The 20,880-nt window shown below is 34.0% G+C and overlaps 1 protein-coding gene and 1 long non-coding RNA gene across 24 annotated transcripts in view; both read right to left on the bottom strand.

Annotated features, from left to right (window-relative positions):
* hdac9b (histone deacetylase 9b) overlaps nt 1–20,880 on the bottom strand; it is a 180,104-nt gene that overhangs the window by 72,912 nt on the left and 86,312 nt on the right. The gene's annotated exons all lie outside the window — the stretch shown is intronic.
* LOC147840242 (uncharacterized) lies at nt 6,653–14,902 on the bottom strand. Of its 5 annotated transcripts, XR_015511257.2 has the most exons (15): nt 14,828–14,902; nt 14,411–14,547; nt 13,190–13,223; nt 13,015–13,044; nt 12,856–12,925; nt 12,586–12,615; nt 12,420–12,489; nt 12,307–12,334; nt 12,068–12,097; nt 11,891–11,960; nt 11,490–11,534; nt 10,424–10,557; nt 10,214–10,345; nt 7,069–7,771; nt 6,653–6,938 (listed from the first exon to the last, which is right to left on the bottom strand). It is a non-coding gene; the product is annotated as an uncharacterized LOC147840242 (long non-coding RNA). The 5 variants fall into 5 exon arrangements; XR_015945015.1 differs by lacking the exons at nt 12,307–12,334; nt 12,420–12,489; nt 12,586–12,615 and having other exon boundaries at nt 10,424–10,554; XR_015511260.2 differs by lacking the exons at nt 12,307–12,334; nt 12,420–12,489; nt 12,586–12,615.

The following is a 20,880-nucleotide window of genomic DNA, read 5'->3' on the forward strand; positions in this document are numbered from 1 at the left end:
TGTATAGGGTATATGCTGAGCTACTGCTGTTCCCATGCTGATACACTTCCAGTGACCTGTTATTGTGAACTTATTTCCATTTGTACGGTTCCTTATACAGCATCGATGTTGTAATGTCATTAAAATACATTGTTAAAAAAAATTTAGCATTTATTTGGTTGCTCAAGCGTAAAATGAGACAGAAGCTGTTTACTCGCACGCGCTCGTCAGAAACGGCAGGCTAACGCATAAGCTCCATTAAACATACTGGGGTAAAATAAATGCTCATGTTATAAAGATATGGCGATATCACTCAGCTAGTGGAGATCGCTTATTTTTAAAGAAAACAGACCTTAAACGCACTGGCTTTTGCATTGGCATTCAATTCGCCGGAAGCGCTTAACCCAGGTTACTGGCAAATTAAGAGTCCTATTAGCATGCTTCGGCATATACCCCATTGTGATAGTGATTTCGAAAGTAATAAATTGCTTTGTAAACATTTAACATTTCATGAGTCTTCCCCATGCAGTAAGTTGAGAAATTATTTGTTTATGATCAATTTTAAACATATTACACGATAAGTTAGTTTTATACAGAGTCATGTTGTACACAACCATTTTTGGGCTTGCTGCATAACAAATACCAAACATTTTTAACAATTTATAAAATTAATCACTTGCATCATGTATGAGGCATAGACATATATATTGTGATCATGATTTTCGAAAGTAATAAATCGCTTTGTAAACGTTATAATTACCATTTCATGGGTCTCCCCATGCAGTTAAATAGAGCGCTTGGACCCGGAAGCCGCTTCGCGTGACGTCACACTCACGAGCGGATGGGCTTGTTAATCCTAAATTTGGCGCGCCGAGAGCAGGGATTGCGGGCGCTACTAAGTGGAAATGTTCCGTGCGTGGGGGTTGGATGAGGCCATAACGGAGACGTGCTCACGCTGTCATGGCGAATTGGCCGATGGTGGCGCTTCGCCTGCAGAGCGGTGGCCTGGCACTCGCTTGATCTGGGCCGGTGGTTTCCAACTGGGGAGCGGCTCAGGTTTGTTGCCGGTGTCTGGAAGAGCGGCGGCGTGGCGGGCCTAAGTTAAGACCGCGGACTCTGTTGATATGCTCTGCCGAGTGCTGATGCACTGGACGTCGGCTTGGAGTTTGCAAGAGGAGGCGTGTCATCCTCATGGAATTTTGCTGTTTGGACAAGGCTACAGCGATTGGATGTGCCAATGCTAAAGTCGTGAGATGCTGCAGGTAAGACAGCTTTAGTATATATAGGCGTTGCTCAGAAACTGACTTGATGATGGGATAATTGTCAATGACGTATTCGATACTGAAACTTCTGCGCATGCTCCTACCGAAATTTGTTTACAAACATCACTTAGCTAACATGAAAACGACGGTCATATTTTTTAGTTCCTCCGCATGCCCATCCTCAAGAGGCTCTGATTTGCTAGCTAATGTAACAGAGGGTCTGACACAGAGGGATCCGTTTGCAGTATATTTATTAAACAGAGTTTAATAACATAGCACACAGATGTTAAGCGTGTGCGAACTCACATAAAACACAGTTGTAGTTAGTCGATGGGCTGGCGGCTGGCAAACACAAGATGAGTAATCAGGCATGGGTCAAAGGCAGGTGACGAGGATCAAAGTCAGGATGCAGGCTAGAGTACAGGACAGGCGGCAGGAAAGACAGAGTCGAGATACAGTCCAAAGTTGTCATTGGGAAAGCAGGCCAGGATCAGGAAACCGCTCAGTAGTGTTAGCCGTGGCAGAACAAGACTTCGCACTGAACTGGAGTGAAAGTGTGGCTTATAAAGGTGAGTGTGGGTCGTTAACAGGATAAGAACAGGTGTGTGTGCTTATCAGTTTAAGTGGATGATGTAATGCCTAGAAGTCTGGTGATGATGACCTCTGCTGGCCAGAGAGGGGAATGACTGGGACAGAGTCGGTGACAGCTAACATAATGTGCTGTGATTCGCGGATCAGTTCCATGTTACCAGGAAAAGCGTCAAACCATACAAGCACGCGCTTTAGCACTGTGCAAACAGTCATTCAGAGTAGCTGTTTGCCATATCAGTTTGTGCCTGAATGAGACAGAAAATGACACAGAGAACGCAACCGAACCTCATGCCTGCTCTCTAAAATAACATATGCCTTTTACAAAGATTCGGAATAAGCATGTTTAAGTAATATGAAATGATCATATTTCTTTAGCAACCTAGTTATTTGAGATGTAAAACGCAGGGGAAGGAGCCGCATAGTGAGACACTGCAGCGCTACTGAAGATTGTGGTTGTTCACAGTTGTTTGACAGATAAATATGTATTTGAAGCTAAATTGTTAATGGTGCCAAACAGCATTTCCTATTGTTTCCCTCCTTGTTTACAATCTGCTACAGCATACCGTTAACACTAGAAATTGTGCATGTAATAGAACAAATTTAACAGATAAAAACACTTACAGGATGTGGCTTACAATCCTGTAATCCTGTTAAATTTGGTCTATTATGGTTGGAGCTGCTTTTTTTTTTTTTTTGAGTTTTTGGAGTTTTTAGTCAAATCCAGCACTGAACTGAGAGAGATTCTGGAAGTTCTCCTTTGTCAAATGCTAAATATATATTTTTATAATTCTCACAAAAATAATTCAAATTAAATTGTAAATCACTTCACTCTTTCTGTTGCGTCCTTTGGAAGCCTAAATACAGGAACAGAACAAGCTCTGTGGAAATAGGGTATATGCGAAAGCATGCGAAAGGACTTTTAATTTGTCAGTAACCTGGATTAAGCCCTTTCGATAAACTGTATGCCATTACATAATCGGTGCGTTAAAAGTCTGTTTAATTTTAAAATTAGTGATCTATTCAATGGAGTTTCTGTGCTAGCCTGCTGATCTTGAGGGGTGTGTGAGAGTAAATGACTTTTTGTCTCGTTTTACGCTTGAGCAACTAAATGAAGGCCAATGTCTATTTAACTGATTTTATTTTAAAAACATTACAACATCGATGCTGTAAAAGGAACTGTATAAAATGGAAAAAAAGTCACATTAATCATTTACCGGAACTTTATCAGTATGGGACGAAGCATTAGCTCTGCATATACCCTATAGCGTTTGGACGACGTTTTAGCTTTCTCTGCTACAACAAAACAGCGCCTCTGGCCACGCCTCTGAATAATATAAATAATAAAAATATGATTTAGTATAGGATTATCCCTTTATGAATATAATTTTTTATGTAAGTTAAGGCAATTGGCTCTTCATCTATGAATTATTTGGTTTCTTTTGATATATACCTTTTTTTTTCCAAGACATGGGTTGCGGCTGGAAGGGCATCTGCTGCGTAAAAACGTGCTGGATAAGTTGGCGGTTCATTCCGCTGGGGCGACCCCGGATTAATAAAGGGTCTAAGCTGACAAGAAAATCAATGAATGAATGAATATACCTTTTTTGTTACTTTCTAGACTTTAATCTGCTGCTTTTTTGGACAAGACAACCCTATCTTCACTACTAAATATATCGTTCACTAAACCAAAAACAGATCATATGTACATATTCGCCTACATTCACACAGATTAGCCATCAATTCGACAAACACAAAACAGCTATGAACTGCAAAGAACTATTGTATAACTTGTCTGACATGGGAGGACAGGTCAACTAATGCGAAGATCGAGTTTTATTTTTAGTCTGCGGTAACCTAACAACCTCAGGAAAAAGTGTGTGCATTTGTAAGTTCCTAACAGGTTGATTTATTCCACATTCAAATATGTTTGTTTACCTATATACGGTGTTCATGCATGGCTACGTATTTGCTCCCCTCAGAGTTTCATCATAATTGTTTGTGGCGTCAACAGCAGGACGTGCTGGTTTCAAGTTGCCTGTGGCAGGGGAGCCACTGCTGGAGGTATACCTGGAAACACAGCAGAAATCTCTGTCCTCCCAAGGGTCCCGGCTCATCTGGGGCAACGCACCTCACAGATAGACTGGCAACATTTCAGCTTGACGCTCTCACACTTGCATCAGCTCTCTTTCCCTCCTCCTTCAGCCTTACCTGACGTTTTCCCTGCTCTGCTCAATGCCTTTTCGTCCTTCACCCTCTGTGTAAATATGTCACTTCTTGTCCCATCTTGAAACAGTCACTCGATTGGACATGTAAAAAAGCCCAAAAGCTTCAGGGCTGTTGACTGGAGGTCCAAACCCAATTAGTATCTCCATCTGGCTGTATTCTAGGGAGCATGCTTCCTCTCTGTCTGATGATTTAGGCGCTGTGCTTTTATTAGGTTAGCCAGTCTAGCCTCCGCTGGTATTTCCTGCAGGACATTTAGGCTGAGGGTGAGAGCACTTTGCAGCCTGGAGCAGATAATGTGCAGAAAGTGCAGCATTTGTATACTTGATATATTTGTGGAAGTGACTAATAAGGCAAAAAAATGGACCTACTTCTATAGTTCACCAAAATAGTTTTATGTCACTAGGTTATTAAAAATCTATCTGACTTTATTTTTTTAAAGAAAGTAGTACAGCTAGTACAAAATGCAGCTGCCAGAGTTCTTACAAGGTCTAGAAAATATGATTAAATCACCCCAATTATATCTTCCTTACACTGGCGGACTGTTAAGTTCAGAATGGATTTTAAAATATTGCTTCTTACCTATAACGGTTTAAATAATGTAGCTCCTGTTTATCTAAATAACGTTCTGCCTTGCAACAATCCAGGCTGCTCTTTAAGATCTCAAAACTCAAGGCTTCTGGTAGTACCTAGAGTAGCAAAGTCGAGTGAAGGAGGTTGAGCCTTCTCATTTATGGCTTCTAAACTCTGGAATAGCCTTCCTGTTAATGTCCGAGACTCAAACACACACTCACAGTTCAAAACTAGATTAAAGACCTATCTTTTCAGTAAAGTATACACTCAGTGCATCACATAACAGTATGATACATGAATGTGCTCCACGCAGGTTTTTGCATCTCGTTTAAATACAGTACACTATGAACAGCAGCTACGCTAATTATTCTCTTTATTCTCTATTTCTACCTGGTGATACTCATATCGAGACCCCCAGTGACTATGCAGTGCCACTGATGCGATCCAAAACCTGCAACGAGATGATGCCAAGGTTTCCATAATCCTGAACCAGGCGTATCCTGAGCAGCTGCTGTAGTGGTCATGGAGGAGTGAAGAGCATGAGACTTATTCCTGTGACGCTCCAGGGACAGATGAGTCTTTGCTAACATCTAGTGTTCTCTAACCTACGGTGCCTAGACTGCAGCTCTACACAAGACGCTTGGCCATAGGAGAAATAGTCATGCCCAACTGAGCCTGGTTTTCATTGAGGTTTTTATCCTTCACTTTTGCCAAATGATGTTTTTCCCTCGCCGCTGTCACCACTGGCTTGCATGGTTAGGAAACTGTAGAGCTGCAAATCCATGGATTTGCTCTTCAGTGTTTGAATTCTCAGCAGTGAATATAAAACCAAACTGAACTGAACTTAAACTCGGAAAACTCAACTGACACTGTTTCAAATCACTATAATATTCTATGAGAAGCTGCTTTGACACAACCTACATTGTAAGCGCGCAATAGAAATTGAATTGAATTGAATGGAAACACAAATGCTTTATGTTTAAATGTAGAGGTTTACACTTTAGCACTTTAGGACCCCTGGCAACAAATGATCAAAATTACAAATGTTGTTCCCCTTCTGTGGGAACTCTGACGTGTTAGATAAAACACCATGGTCGTCTAGTGTTCTCCCCATATAGTGTCTTATCTAGAAACACATCTCCATTACTGCTTCAGCGAACATGGGTCACGTAACTGAGACATTCTCCTTTAGCGGGAACTCTGACGTGTATCTAGATAAGACACTTTAGGGAGATCACTACACTGTAAATCCCAAAAAGTTAGGGCAATTCAAACAGTTTGAGGAAACCGATTGCTGCAAAACATTTGATTTAAAAAAAAAAACGAATCTATTTGAGTACTATGAGTATATGTATTCCATTTAAGTTGAAGTAATAAGGTATTTAAATAACGTTATTACCTTCAACACTGACTTCAAAACTTTTTTCAAATGATTAGAATTAACTTCCAGTAAATTTTGTGTTTACTTCACTCATTTCATTTGATCAAGTTGACTGTTGAGTTTTACAGTGTAGACAACCTTATGTTATTGAGACACATGTCTCCGTTCCCTCTTCAGGGAATTGGGGTTACTTTAGTAACCGAGATGTTTTTCAATTGTTTTGACTGAAGATTTTCTACCAAATATTACTACATACTTGATTTTTGAATATTAAAACTTTGTTATCATGTCCGATAAATACTATAAACATGTCTGATTTTTTACATTTATTTATTGGGTTATTTTTTTAACAATTTTCATTTTATTTTGTTTACAACAATAACTTTATTTACAATGCAATATACATTTAATTCATTTAAATAAATAAATGAAAGGGATTCACAGTGGTGTAGTGAGTAGCACAATCTCCTCACAGCAAGAAGGTTGTTGGTCCGATCCCCAGCTGGGTGAGTTGGCATTTCTGTATACATATTCTCCCTGTGTTCGCGTGGGTTTCTTCTGGGTGCTCCGGTTTCTCCACAGTCTAAAGACATGCGGTACAGGTGAATTGAATGAGCTAAATTGTCCATATTGTATGTGTTTTTACACTCTAAAAAAAAATTCCGTAAAAAAACGGTAAAATGTACTGGCAGCTCATTACACAAATATTTTACCGTAAATTAAAAACGGAAAACTTCTGTTAATTGACAGTGTGTCCACATTAAAAAAACTAAAAAATATCCGTTTTTTGACGGTTTAACTACTGTAAAATAACGAACCATTTTATAGTAATTTAAGGGTTTTCTATATAAAAAAACGGTTATTTTCTGTGTTTTTAAGGGTATACCAACAGTAAAAAAGCGGAAATATTTTGTGTTTTAATAGTATACCTACTGTAAAAAAACAGGCAAATTCTGTGTTTTAATAGTATACCTACTGTAAAAAAAACAGACAGATTCTGTGTTTTAATAGTATACCTACTGTAAAAAAACAGACAGATTCTGTGTTTTAATAGTATACCGACTGTAAAAAAAACAGACAGATTCTGTGTTTTAATAGTATACCGACTGTAAAAAAAACAGACAGATTCTGTGTTTTAATAGTATACCGACTGTAAAAAAAACAGACAGATTCTGTGTTTTAATAGTATACCGACTGTAAAACGAGGACTTTTTTGTTTTTTAATAGTGTATATATACAGTGAAAAAATGAACAGATTCTTTGTTTTAATGGGATACCTACTGTAAAAAAAATAATTATTTTACTAATTTAATGCTCTTCAAGCAGCATAGAAATAGCAGTTGGTAAGAATAAACATATACATATGGGAAATACACTATTAATGGTTTACCATAGTAAAACAAAACATGTATTCTATACTGTATGTGTAGAGAAGCAGTAAATAGTTTGTTAACTGTGAACTTACAATGATTAGTACAAAAACAACTTTGCAATTAAAACAGATTCTTTAATGAATACAAATCATTTGAATTCCAAATAGCTAGTTATACAAACAATAATACATATTGACATGTGAATCACACAGTGAGAAGTCTAGGCAAATAATCTCAAAGCAAATTAGTTTTAAATGTTAGCTTTAAGATAATTGGGGACAAGTGGGCAAATTACAAGTACTTTACATTAAGAAACCAGGTTAACTGCAAGATGGCAGGAAACAGACAATACAACTGGGTCTTCCGCTCCAATACTGATACTTCAATGGCTGTAAAAAAAAAAAAAAAACATTACTAATGACATTTCACTTACAACTGGGGTGATTCCTTGCATGTCAACAGTTTACACAAATGGAAGTTTTATCATCATCTTCTTGTCTCACTCTTGTCATTTCAAGCCTGTCTGACTGACATACTTCCACAGAACAAAATAGGAGCAACATTCTTTAAAGTATGGTATTTTGTGTTTTGCAGAGGAAACAAAGTCATACAGGTTTAAAATGTCAAGAGAGTAGGTAAGTTATGAATGATTAATTATTCAGTTTTGGGTGAGAAATCACTTTAAGATTTTTTAAAATAAAGTGTAGGTACTTTTGACAATATTCGGAACAATACTGCAAGAGAGAAACAGTAATATAAACAAACTATGCTGGTAACACTATAATAACTACAGGCTATGATTCATTTATGAAGCATTAGCAAATAGTAAATTCATTATCTGTTAAGCATTAACTCTACATTAATAGATGTTAGCAGTCGGTTATAAATACAGGCACAAAATTTGCTACAGCTACAGTTTAATAATTGTGTTATCAAACTTTAATGATTGATTTTACATTATATATATATATATATATATATATATATATATATATATATATATATATATATATTTAATATTGCATTATTTACAAAACTTCTTCCAGTTGTGGCCTAATCTAAAGTGAGGATTATTTATGATTTATAAATCCTTATAAACGACAGTTAAAGGCTCAGTATCAAATGAACAATAAATCATTACAGTCTTATCTAAAAAAATGTAATTACTGTTAATATGAAACCTTGCTGAATAGCAGGAGTGCCAAAATATAACATAAAACTGGATAAAACAACAATAAAATAATTTAATGATATATTACGATGCAACATTTCAGTGTTATTTAGCTATGTTTAAACTGTACAGTAATTTTATTTTAGATAAGATTTATTTTTCATTTAATACAATAAAATGAATTTTATTTTTAGAATATAACTGAATCTTTAATTGTGATTTATAAGGGGATTTACAGAGCATAAACAATCCTCACTTTAGGCTACAAAACTGGATGAAGTTAACAAAAGCACTTATTAAAATAAGTATTGTATATACTTTATATACTTATTTTTTATACTTTATATACAAGTATTACAATTACTATTGATTCATGTATTTTCCTTCAGCTTAGTGTGTACTCACACTATGTATAGTTGCCTTGAACCAGGCTGAAGCACTCTTGTCCTCCCTCCCGTCTCCCCTGACGTCCCGCACTCACATTGCATTCGAGCCTGAGCACTCTTACATCATCGATGATGCGCTGTTTAGTTTAGGAAGTGCTCTCAGTACGGAGAATTCTTTAGTTATATTGTTTTAGTCGTTTGGGATGCAGTAACACACTGTCAAATATTTCGCCGAACAGATCAGCCACTTTTGATGTTAATAAACAATCATAAATTCCTTGTGCTGCAGGAATAGGAGGTTTGCTAAAGGCGCAGCTGTGGTGCAGTAAGGGGTTTGCGTTCATTGAACAGTAATAGTGGTTAATTTATCTAAATCAAAGTCCCTTGCAAACTGTCATAGATTAAAGACACAAACCCCTCACTGCACAACAGCTGCACCTTTAGCAAACCTCCTAGTACCTGCAGCACGTTGACTTTGATTGTTTATGAGCGTCAAAAGTGGCTGATCTGTTCGGTGAAATATTTGACTGCGTGTCACTGCAAATTGAACAACTAAAACGATATAACAATATAAAGAAATTTCCACTGTGCTGAGTGAGAGCACTTGTTAAACTGAACAGTGCATTATTGATGATGTAAGCATGCTCAGGCTCGAATGCAATGTGAGTGCGGGTCGTCGGGGGAGACAAGCACGCTTCCAGTTTCAAGGCAACTGTGCATAGCATGAGTACGCCCTTGGAAACACCTATACACACATATTTACAAACACACTCATACATAATAGCCAATTTAGTTAATCAATTTCCCTATAGCTTATGTCTTTGGACTGTGGGGGAAACCGGAGCACCCGGAGCTCTTCTTGCTGTGAGGCAACAGTGCTAGCCACTGAGCCACTGTGCTGCCCAACTATCACTATATGCCTGAATAATAAGATATATAAATGCTAGTTTGAATAGTTTAACCATTTACTTACACATTCTGAATGATTTGAAAAAAAAATACACCAACTATTCTTAAATCACTGGTTTGTAAATAATGCTATACTAAATTTAGTAATGAAAAATTAATCATTAACAAAATATAAAAACAAAATCATTAAGCACATTATAGATGTGCTTATAAGTCAAGATTACAGCATTTGCAGCTGTAGTTATAAACTGTATACTAAGGTCTGTTAATGAAGAGTTAAAGCTTAACAGAACTTTTTGCTAATGCTTAATAAATTAATCAATAGTGTTTAGTTATTATAAAGTATTACCAGTGTGCTTAATTACCTTTAAATCTTCCAAGGATTCTGAAAGTCTTTCTGGTCTGACAGGAATCGAAGGAGTTTAGATGGTATGTTTCTGCTTGGTGCTCTTTTTTCTGCTTTGGACCTACATTCTGGATAGTTACTCAGCATGCTCCTGTTGTAAATACAACAAACATGTAGCAACTTACTTGTCTTATAAAAATGAAATAAACTTAAAAATGTAAAAACATACCTTCATATAAACTCCAGAGTCAGGGCTGCTTCCTTAGGCTACATAATGTTTAGCACATAAGAGACTAAACATGTAGCTCACCACAATTAGGGGACAGCCCAATGATCTTGTTATTGTGACTGTGGACTCTTCTTCTGAAAAAAAGAAAAGAAAAGTGAGTTGTGTGTTGGGTCTGGTACACGTCCACATGGAAAGAACCTATATAAACATATGGTTTAATATAGGTTTTTGAAATATGAGACAAACATAAAATTGGCTGTTTTCCTATATTACATGTACAGATATGGGTACATATATGCACACCTATATGTTAAATTATTAATATTATTAATAATATTATAAATATTATAATTATTATGTAAAATTATTTAAATACATGTCTGCTACATAATTTAAAAGAAATTAAAATATATATATTTACTTAATCAAATATTATAAGAAATAATTATAGTGCAAGAACAAAAATAAGGCAAAAAAAAAAAAACAATAAAGGAAAGAAAAAAAAAATGACAAACCATTTTGTTTTACATTTCTTTCTTTTCCACTATCTTTATATAAGAAAGAATTGACCTTGAAAATGTTTCAGGAAAACGTGTAGACATCATAGCTTTCCATCTCCTCTCACTTATTTGCCATAGTTAAATTCCATAACATGCCAATAACATGTGATACAAAAGACAAGTGGCACATACATAAGTTTTTCGCATTTTTTAAGTTAGTTCTTACCCAGAGAGCAAACCTACGTTAAATTAACATTGAATAAATGTTAAAACATCAATCAAACTATCATTGAAACAACGTTAAAAAGTCACCACTGATTTTTAGGCAGTTTTCCACCCTGAAATAATGTTAATTCTATGATGATAAGTAGACAAAACTGTCCCAAAATCAGCATTTATTCAACCAAAATTAAATCATTTTTTTTTTACAATGAACTCAACATTAAATAAAATGTTAAATCAACCACACTATCATACAATTAATGGTGAAATTTAAATTTGATTTTTAGCCAGTTTTGCATCCTGAAATAATGTTATTACAAAATCAGCATGAAGGCCTGGCTCACCATCAAGATGCCCACATTGAAATTGTCTCTCTCATTATCAGGTGGCTAAGAGAGAAAAGAAAAGAAATTCAGCAGTGGACCAGTTATTTCCTTATCACTTTAAACAGACATTACCAAAATAAAGAACTTGTAACATTTCAAATGATGCAAAAATAAATAATAATAATAAATAACGGCTTGGTTCATTTAACAGATTACAGTAGCAGCTTAAAAAACCCAGATAAAACACCCACATCAACCCAGTACTTTTTAGTTTGAATACATGTTAACAAAATTTCAAAATTACTGAAGCAAAATGTGTTCATGTAAACACTTAGTAAAAATATAGGTTCAAGTAATTGGTTTTGCCAAATAATAAAAATAAAAGCATCAATATCAAACAAAAACCCTGACCATTTTACCTCTTAAACTTGGAAGTTTACTGTCATCCCCTGTATTAAGTACAGATGGTCCAGCACAACTGCCTGAGTTCTGAAAGAGCAAAGACATTCTTGGTAAAATGACAATAGATGCAATTCTAAATATAAATCATTTTTTATTTTTATTTATTGTATTATTTATAAAAATCCAGTACTGACCAGTCAGCATCAATTTTTACACCAACACACCTACAACAAAAATAACACTCATTCAGTTTGAAACATGCAACGTAGTCTACTTTTATACTTTACAAACTTTGTGAATAATAAAAAAAAATGAAAACATTTAAAACCCCAGCTGTATTTTATTTCATTTGTCTATATCAATTCAAATTTAGTTTGGATTGAACGTAAGATTTAATATTTTTATTTAGATTGCTGTGAAAATGTACCTGTACCTTGTACTTATAACCAAAATTACAGAACCTGGAAGTCAACAAAGCAAAATATCAGTGAACCTTATATGTACAAAACACTTAAAACCAAACAGAAAAAACGCTCAACATTTTACCTCTTAAACTTCAAAGTTTACCGTCATCTCCTGTATAAAGTACAGAGGGTCCAGCACAACTGCCTGAGTTCTGAAAGAGCAAACACATTCTTGGTAAAATTACAATAGATGCAATGCTAAATATAAATCATTGTTTATTTTTTTGGTTAAAAAATGCAGTACTGACCAGTCAGCATCACTTTTTACACCAACACACCTACAACAAAAATAACACTCATTCAGTTTAAAACATGCAGCACGTAGTCTACTTTTAAACTTTAAACTTTGTAAATAACACAAAAAGATTTTAATTTAGATTGCTGTGAAAATGTACCTGTACCTTGTACTTATAACCAAAATGACAACATAAACATAAAGCAAATCTTATATCATATATCAGTGAACCTTATATCTACAAAACACTCAAAATCAAACAGAAAAACCCTGAACATTTTACCTCTTAAACTTGAAAGTTTACTGTCATCTCCTGTATAAAGTACAGAAGGTCCAGCACAACTGCCTGAGTTCTGAAAGAGCAAACACATTCTTGGTAAAATGACAATAGATGCAATGCTAAATATAAATCATTATTGTTATGGTTAAATGCAGTACTAACCAGTCAGCATCAATTTTTACACCAACACACCTACAACAAAAATAACACTCATTCAGTTTGAGACAGTCTACATTTACAGTTTGATAAAATAAAAATGAAAACATTTAAAATCCCAGGTGTATTTTATTTCATTTGTCCATATTAATTCAAGTTTGGATTGAATCTAAGAATTTACCTGTAACATGTACTTATAACCAAAATGAAAGAACCTGAAAGTCAACAAAGCAAAATATCAGTGAACCTTATATGTGCAAAAAACTCAGACTCAAAATCTACATAAAAAGATTTCAGTTGCGATAACACCATGTGTAGTTCACTCTATTATCAAGGTTTCATTCAAATAAAACTCCTGATCTCCTAATAGTAAAGAAAATATTATTTGCTATAATGAATCGAACTGACAATTAGTTTGAAGAATTTTAAGACTGTGGAAGAACAACTCATCTTTATATCTTCATATTAGCTGCCCTTGAGGTTCTTAAAAGTGAATAAATAAATATCAATGACAGTTCAACTCGACTACAACAAACATTTAATTGTGTGCTTTAAGGTACACGTTGTATTTGAGGCCGAAAACGCATGACAGTGTAAACACTATAAATACTTTTAAATGTCACACACTAACTGTATCACTCTGTTATCTCTGTACACACAAACACACGTCGCGAAATGCGGAAGTTTTTTTCGTTCCATTTGGCGAGCGTTATTAAATTCCATAACACTCTCTTCAGTTCTTGCTTCTTATTTGCGTCTATTACCCCAGTTTGTCACGCGGGATGAATGAAATGTTCATGAGTTAAAGTGAAACTGCCGAACTGCAGTTAAAGTCAGGCATCCTGCTGATTTGATTCAGAAGGGCACTTGTTTGTCAGACGGCTCACCGGTCAGGTATACATCCGCGCTAAAATATCAAAGTATGAAAGTCACCCAGCTCCCAACCCAACGTTGAGAATAGATTAACGGCGATATATATATATATTTTTTTTTTATCGCGTTAACGCAGCACGTTAATGCTGATAACGGCCCACCATTAATAATAACTTTACGAGTGTGTATTTCCCCTCATACCGAGTTACAAATGCCTCCAATTCACGCGAGTCTAACTTATAACGTTAACTTACTTAAAACCAGCAAAGCCGTTCCACTGAAACTCGGTCACACAGCCTTAATACGTCGGTCAAACTAAAGCTAAAATTTGATAACGTCAGTAAAAATATGAAATTAGTTATTAATATGCAAACAAACACAGACGGTCAGGTGTTACGAGCGTTTGAAACAACATTAACGTTAGTGTTCATTAAAGGTAACGTAACTTATATCAACCAAACTACACTACTTCTTGTTCAATGCACTGTACAAAGAAAACATTTATATTTCTATTAAGTAATTAACATACCTTTTACACTCTCACAGACAAGCTGACGTTTACCGTTAATCCAGTCAGACTCACGCAGGTGCAGAGGGAGTGAGTGGGTGATTGGGACGTCACGTCATTTCCCGCGCACGGCAGTTTAGAAAAATACGGACAAACAACTGTAAATGAACAGATATCATATTTACTGATGAGGAAAACGCATAAAAAGGTAAAAAATCATTAGGTAAATGCTTGTTTAAATTACATTTAACCACTTATAGCTCAGTTTGATCTTAATGAAATAAAGTCTGATCTTTTTAACAATATTAAACGTAATTGACTGCTGTACTTTCCATGGGCGCTTCATACAAGACAAAAATCATTTTAAATAACGATAAAAAGGTAATAAAGCAGTATTTTAACTAAAATATTGTTATATGTTTTATTAATCGTACTTACAGGGAAAAAACAGAGGAAGAAATATGTCCCGGTGTCCATCAAACGCTGTCTGAGCTGCGATCCCCTTCCCACAATGCAATTCGAAAATGTATATAAACGGAAAAACACCCGTAATACGTGTATACGGAAAAAGTCTGTTAAAAAATACAGTCATTTAACTGTTATTTTACAGATTTTTTTTACAGTGTATGCAAGAGTAAATAGGTGTTTCAAAGTGTTGGGTTGCGTCTGGAAGGGCAACCCAACATATTATATATCCTTTCCACGTAAAATGTATGCTGGATAAGTTGGCAGTTCATTCCACGGTAGCGCCCCCTGATTAATAAAGGGACTAAGCCAAAAAGAAAATGAATAATACATGAAAAATGTGATGGAATGAAATATAATCAATATAAATTATGCAGTTATGTAATTATGCAATTATGTCTGTTGTCTAAAATTTTATTTGTTAAATCAAGTTAACTATACAAGCCATTTCATATTCCATTATAATAAACTTGATTTGAAACTCAAATGATTTTAAAAAATCATTTTAAATATAGTTAACATATTGTAATAAGTTAAATTAACATAAAAACAATTGTTGTGGAAACTTTTTGGTCTATCCATTTAAGTACACTTTAGTATAAAACAAATAAGTGAATAAATAAATAAATATGCTATTAAAAGAAACTAGATACAAAATTAAAGATAAATACACTTTTTTGATGATTCAAACCAAATATAGGAAATTGTATTTAAATAAATATTTTTGAGGTTTAAATACATTTGTTAAACCATTTTATTTAAAAAAAATCTGTATTATAGTAAGTAAAAAATACTTAATACAAACTCGATATATTCCAAATAATATTTAACTCATTTATACTATTAATATTTCACAGTATAATTTGGGTCGTTATACACAAATATTATAGATGCCGTTTACATTTTAGCAAGAAGGGTCCCTTAGACAAAGATGATCTTTTTAGGGGTAGAGCCCTGCATTTGATCCCTAATTAGTTGGGGCCTGATTTTTTTATAGGGCTTTTACGTCATAGCTAGCACACATATCCAGGCCTGCTTTTGAAAAATTGCAATGGAGTGCAATGGAGAACATATTTGCCAATGTTGAACTTAAAACTGTGAAAAACACTAGAGGAAAGGCACAATTCTGGTCATCTTTTCAAATAAGGACAACTTTAAATGATGAGCCAACTGGTTATGCACAATGCACAACTTAAATTGAGTGAACTCACTGTAGAGCACTCTTGGTATCGATGCCACTTAACATAAAAACTAAAACCTACATTTAAAAAAAATAATAAAATCAAAACATTTCTCTAAAATATTCTAATAAAAAAAAACTAAATGAAAAAAAAAAAACATCAGCTTTCATTTAAGTACAAATCTGATCTATTTTAATGGCTGTAACAGTATAAGCTGTTTGACAGAGGAAAAAAAGGGCTTCGGGTCAGATTCGGGCCAAAAATTTTGATGAGCTGTTGGACAAGGGCAGGGCTGCAGCCTGTGCATCTCGGGCCAGTTTCGAGCTAGAGCTTATATTTAAGGCCCGTGCAGGGCTCTATTGTGGGGGTCCGTAGCATCTAAAATATAAAAAAAAACACTATTTTAAAGAATGTTTCAAGATATTTTAAAGTATAATTCACATACAATAAAGGCCAATAAGGTCAAAAACTGTTTGGACACCACTGACCCAAAATAGCCACTATGTTGCACATCAAAAAGAGGTCAAAAGGTTTGGAACAACACGAATAAAACAGTTTTAATGGAAACTATCAGTGGAAGGTGTGACTCAACTCGAGCTAATTTAGAAATCTGACATATATATGTGGTTTGTGGTACACTATTTTAGACAAACAGTATTTTACCTACATTACTCACACAAGTTATTTATTCAAAATAAGAATAGGTTTTTCAGAAGCAGCATTAAAGTTTCTCTTAATAAGGAGAAAGACATTTCTGTTTTTTTTTCAACAAGAAAGAAGTCATTGTACTATAATATATATATATATATATATATATATATATATATATATATATATATATATATATATATATATATATAATACAAAAAATAACCCTTTGACTGGAATGATTACACAGATATGATCAGCACCAGCTATTCCCTGAAGCACATGATCACATTTTACATTTACATTTAGTCATTTAGCAGACGCTTTTATCCAAAGCGACTTACAAATGAGGACAAGGAAGCAATTTACACAACTAAGAGCAACAATGAATATAGATGTTACTACTTCAATGTGTTCCTTGTGCCGCCATTCATACCGCGGCGACGGCGGTACTTGATGCGCCAGCAGCATTTGACCGCTGGGTGGCACTTTAACCACAGATATTCAGCTTTGCCTTTTCACAATGCTAAACAGACTGTTCTGTAGGCGTAGCTTACTGTATGTGATGTGATGTGTTCAATTAAAATATAATTTTAATTTAGTTTTTCTGGTAATAGACATGCTCTTACACTATACTATGCTGTAGAAAAGATACATGGTGAGAAGTCAAAAAGCAAATATAAGAATTAAGTTATTAGCCTTCAGTGCCGGATTAAATTGCGTTGGGGTGAAAATAATGTTTTGATTTCTTTGACTATCATGGCAATGTTATAATCTCAAATCTTAAACGTGCGCATATGAAAAACAGCAAAATAATATAGATTATCCTGCCGGTAGAGCACATCACCTCACAGTTGTGAACTTGCGATCACCTCAACTTACATTTAATTTTTTTTTACCTGGTTTATTGTAAACTTATTAAGTGCAAAGAGGATTCGTTTTGGAAAATAGAATTGAAGAAATGAAAGACAACTAAAATGAAAACACAAACATTCAGTACAAATAATTAGTCTTAAATAAATAAATAAATAAATAAATAAATAAATAAATAAATAAATAAATAAATAAATAAATAAATAAATAAAGCAGTCTTTTAGTCTAAATATAGAGAGATGTAGTGTTTGCTATTTTGATAGAACTAAGACTAGACATGTTCATTTATATTTTTAATTTAAGTTTTTATTTACATTTTCGTTGTTGATTATATTTACAATCTCATTTTATGTTTCAATTATAGTACATAATAATAAACGAATAATGAAAATAAATGAATAATGAAAATAGGACATAAATTAAGTCTGGCAGGTTTATTTTTAATAATTTAGTTTCAGTTCCGTTTTTTTGTTTCAAAACGTCAATGTTCTGCTTTAAAGTATAACTGTTGTTTTGTTTTGTTTTTTTACTTAATGGCTCAGTATGTTTTGTATTTTAATTTCATATTCAGTCACCTTGCATATGCGTGTGAAATATAATGCCGCATAACCGCGGAAAAAGAAGAAAAGGCTGTCAGTTAAAGCTAATTAATCAAAATTGGCTATATTAAAATACAGCATTTATGTTACAGTTTTTTACAATTGCTATGACACTTTTATCAATACATTTAACAAGTTTCCTAAACTCTTAACACAGTTAGCACAACATCCGTCTTCGTGGGCTATACAATTAACACATTTCTTGTTGTTTTGACACAAAATGCATCCAGTTAACACAAATTTAAAATGCTTTAACTTCTTTTACACACAAGCACAACCAAGAACAAAACAATGTAATTTTACAGTCAAATTTACAAATGCTTTAACACAGTATGTCAGAACAGATAACACCATGTTCTAAACAGAAATTATATAGGATAAAGTCAAAAGGAACAGCTGTTCTAATTGTGAATTGAAACACAAGTTTATTCCCTGTATTTTATTCAATTGCCAATGAGAAACAGCATATTGCGGTTATATAAATAAATAAATAAATAAATGTATATATATATATATATATATATATATATATATATATATATATATATATATATATATATATATATATATAACTGCAATATGAGTCTCTCATATATATATATATATATATATATATATATATATATATATATATATATATATATATATATGTATATATATATATATATATATATATATATATATATATATATATATATATATATATATATATATATATATATATATATATATATGACAGCTGATTCCCATCTAGAAAGCACACTCATGTCTTGTTTTGGTTTTTCCAATCACATGATCATATGTTCTTATAGAGGACTCTTGAGGTTTTTGAAAGGAACATCAAAGAACTCTGTCACCAATACGTCCATGTAAGATTATGCAATACAGTCATTACTGTACTATACACAGTGTGTTTTGCAGTAAACTACTCTTTAAACCTGGAGTTCATTAGTACATACAGTACAGTACAGCATTTGCATACACTGTGTCTAATTACTTTCAGAGAGTCATGAAGTTAGAGGCCAATCAAGTACCACATGAAATTTTCAATGTTGACAAGGCTGGGGATGTCGCCGTAGGAAAAACATAATAGGCCAAAGGGCCACAGTTACCGTGCCGGTCCACAGAAGATATCAAGTATAATGTGGATGAGAACATGTGGCAAAAGACCGGGCAGTATAGAAGATTACTTTGTTATTTTATTATAATTGTGGTGCTTTTCCTGTTTGCAGTGATGTCCTTCTGCAAAAAAAGTCTGTACTGCAGAAATTCTGTGTCTGTATTTTTTTTACATAAACTGTAAATTTTATAAAGCAATTTTTTTTCTTCGTTTTGTATAGAATTTTTGCCGTAAACGAAAGAAAATGCATGCATTTACTTAACCCAACGAAACAAAACTGTAACGAGACTTCAAATATAAGGGCAGAGCTGACACATAAACTAATGGAGTTTCTGTAAAGTCAGCTGATGATAGTGTTTTTATTGTCAGTGTTTTCTGATTGACTGAATGTTTATGTTGGAAGAGAACATGTGTTTGTGTTTTGAACAATAATTTCATTTTGAAACATGATTGCAGTGTTTTGTTAGACATGGTGTAGTGTGTTTGTTTATTATTGTATTTTGAAAAGTAGTTTAGAGGTTTAGTTTACAATGTGTGATTTTGAGCATAAAATTAACTGTTTTGCCAATTGTGTATTTTAGGTGTGTTGTTGCGTTAAGAGTTTAGCAAACTTGTTAAATGTATTGAAAAAAGTGTCATAGCCATTGTAAAAAACTGTAATACAGGCAGAGTGTGAACAAACTAAGGCTAAGATATGTGCTTGCCTTTTAATGCATTTAAAAATATTTGCGGCCTTTTTATAGGCTACAGGCAACTGGTGTATAATAATATATATATATATTTTTTTTTTTTGTATGGTAAAGGACAATGCACATTATGTTATTGATGTAAACTTAGGCTAAAACTTACCATTGATAAACGTGACCTACCTCAAACAGATCACTTAAAGTGTAATAAAAATAATGTTGCCGCAGGACATAAATGAAGTCCCGCAAGTTTATTTTTAATAATTTAGTTTCAGTACTATTAATTTTTTTCTCAAAACGTCAATAGCACCTTCAATAATTTAAACATTAAAGATGGACCGCAAGATGTGTTGAGTGGCTATATGTGGTGAAGAACAATGGCAAAGCTAAGTGTGATTATTGTAATAAACTAATAAGTTATAAAGCAGAGTCCCGACCAACAGGACTAAGCATATGCGGTTGGCTCATTCTTCACGAATATAGAATTAAAATTATGGCGTGTTAGGTTCATTGTGCATCCCGCAGGTGCAACCAACAAGGGTTGTGCATTTGAGTTTAACTTTTTGAGTGTTATAAGCAACTCGTTGTTAGTTTTTATTTAAATATATCGAGCCGAAACTAAGCAGCGCATTCTCTCCGCCTCCTCGTTTATAACCAGCTGGACACGCCACTGAAGCAGGAGAGACACTCCGTCGTTCATAATCTTAGCTGATGTGTCGGAGTCGAAAGAATATATCAAAGAGGAATGTTCTTTTGACAGTCCCAATATGTTCAATCTTTTTTTCCCTGTCATTTCTCTTCAGCAAATTATATTTTTAAAGCTGCTTGATTCGTTTAAAACCGAAAGCAGAGCCCGTCAATTGGTGTTTTTTCATAAGATACTCCTTTATGAATGTTTTATTTTATGAGTAGTCTTTAA

The sequence above is a fragment of the Danio rerio genome, chromosome 16 (assembly GCF_052040795.2).
Source record: "Danio rerio strain M-AB ecotype USA chromosome 16, GRCz13ab, whole genome shotgun sequence".
In the NCBI taxonomy this organism is placed as follows: domain Eukaryota; kingdom Metazoa; phylum Chordata; class Actinopteri; order Cypriniformes; family Danionidae; genus Danio; species Danio rerio.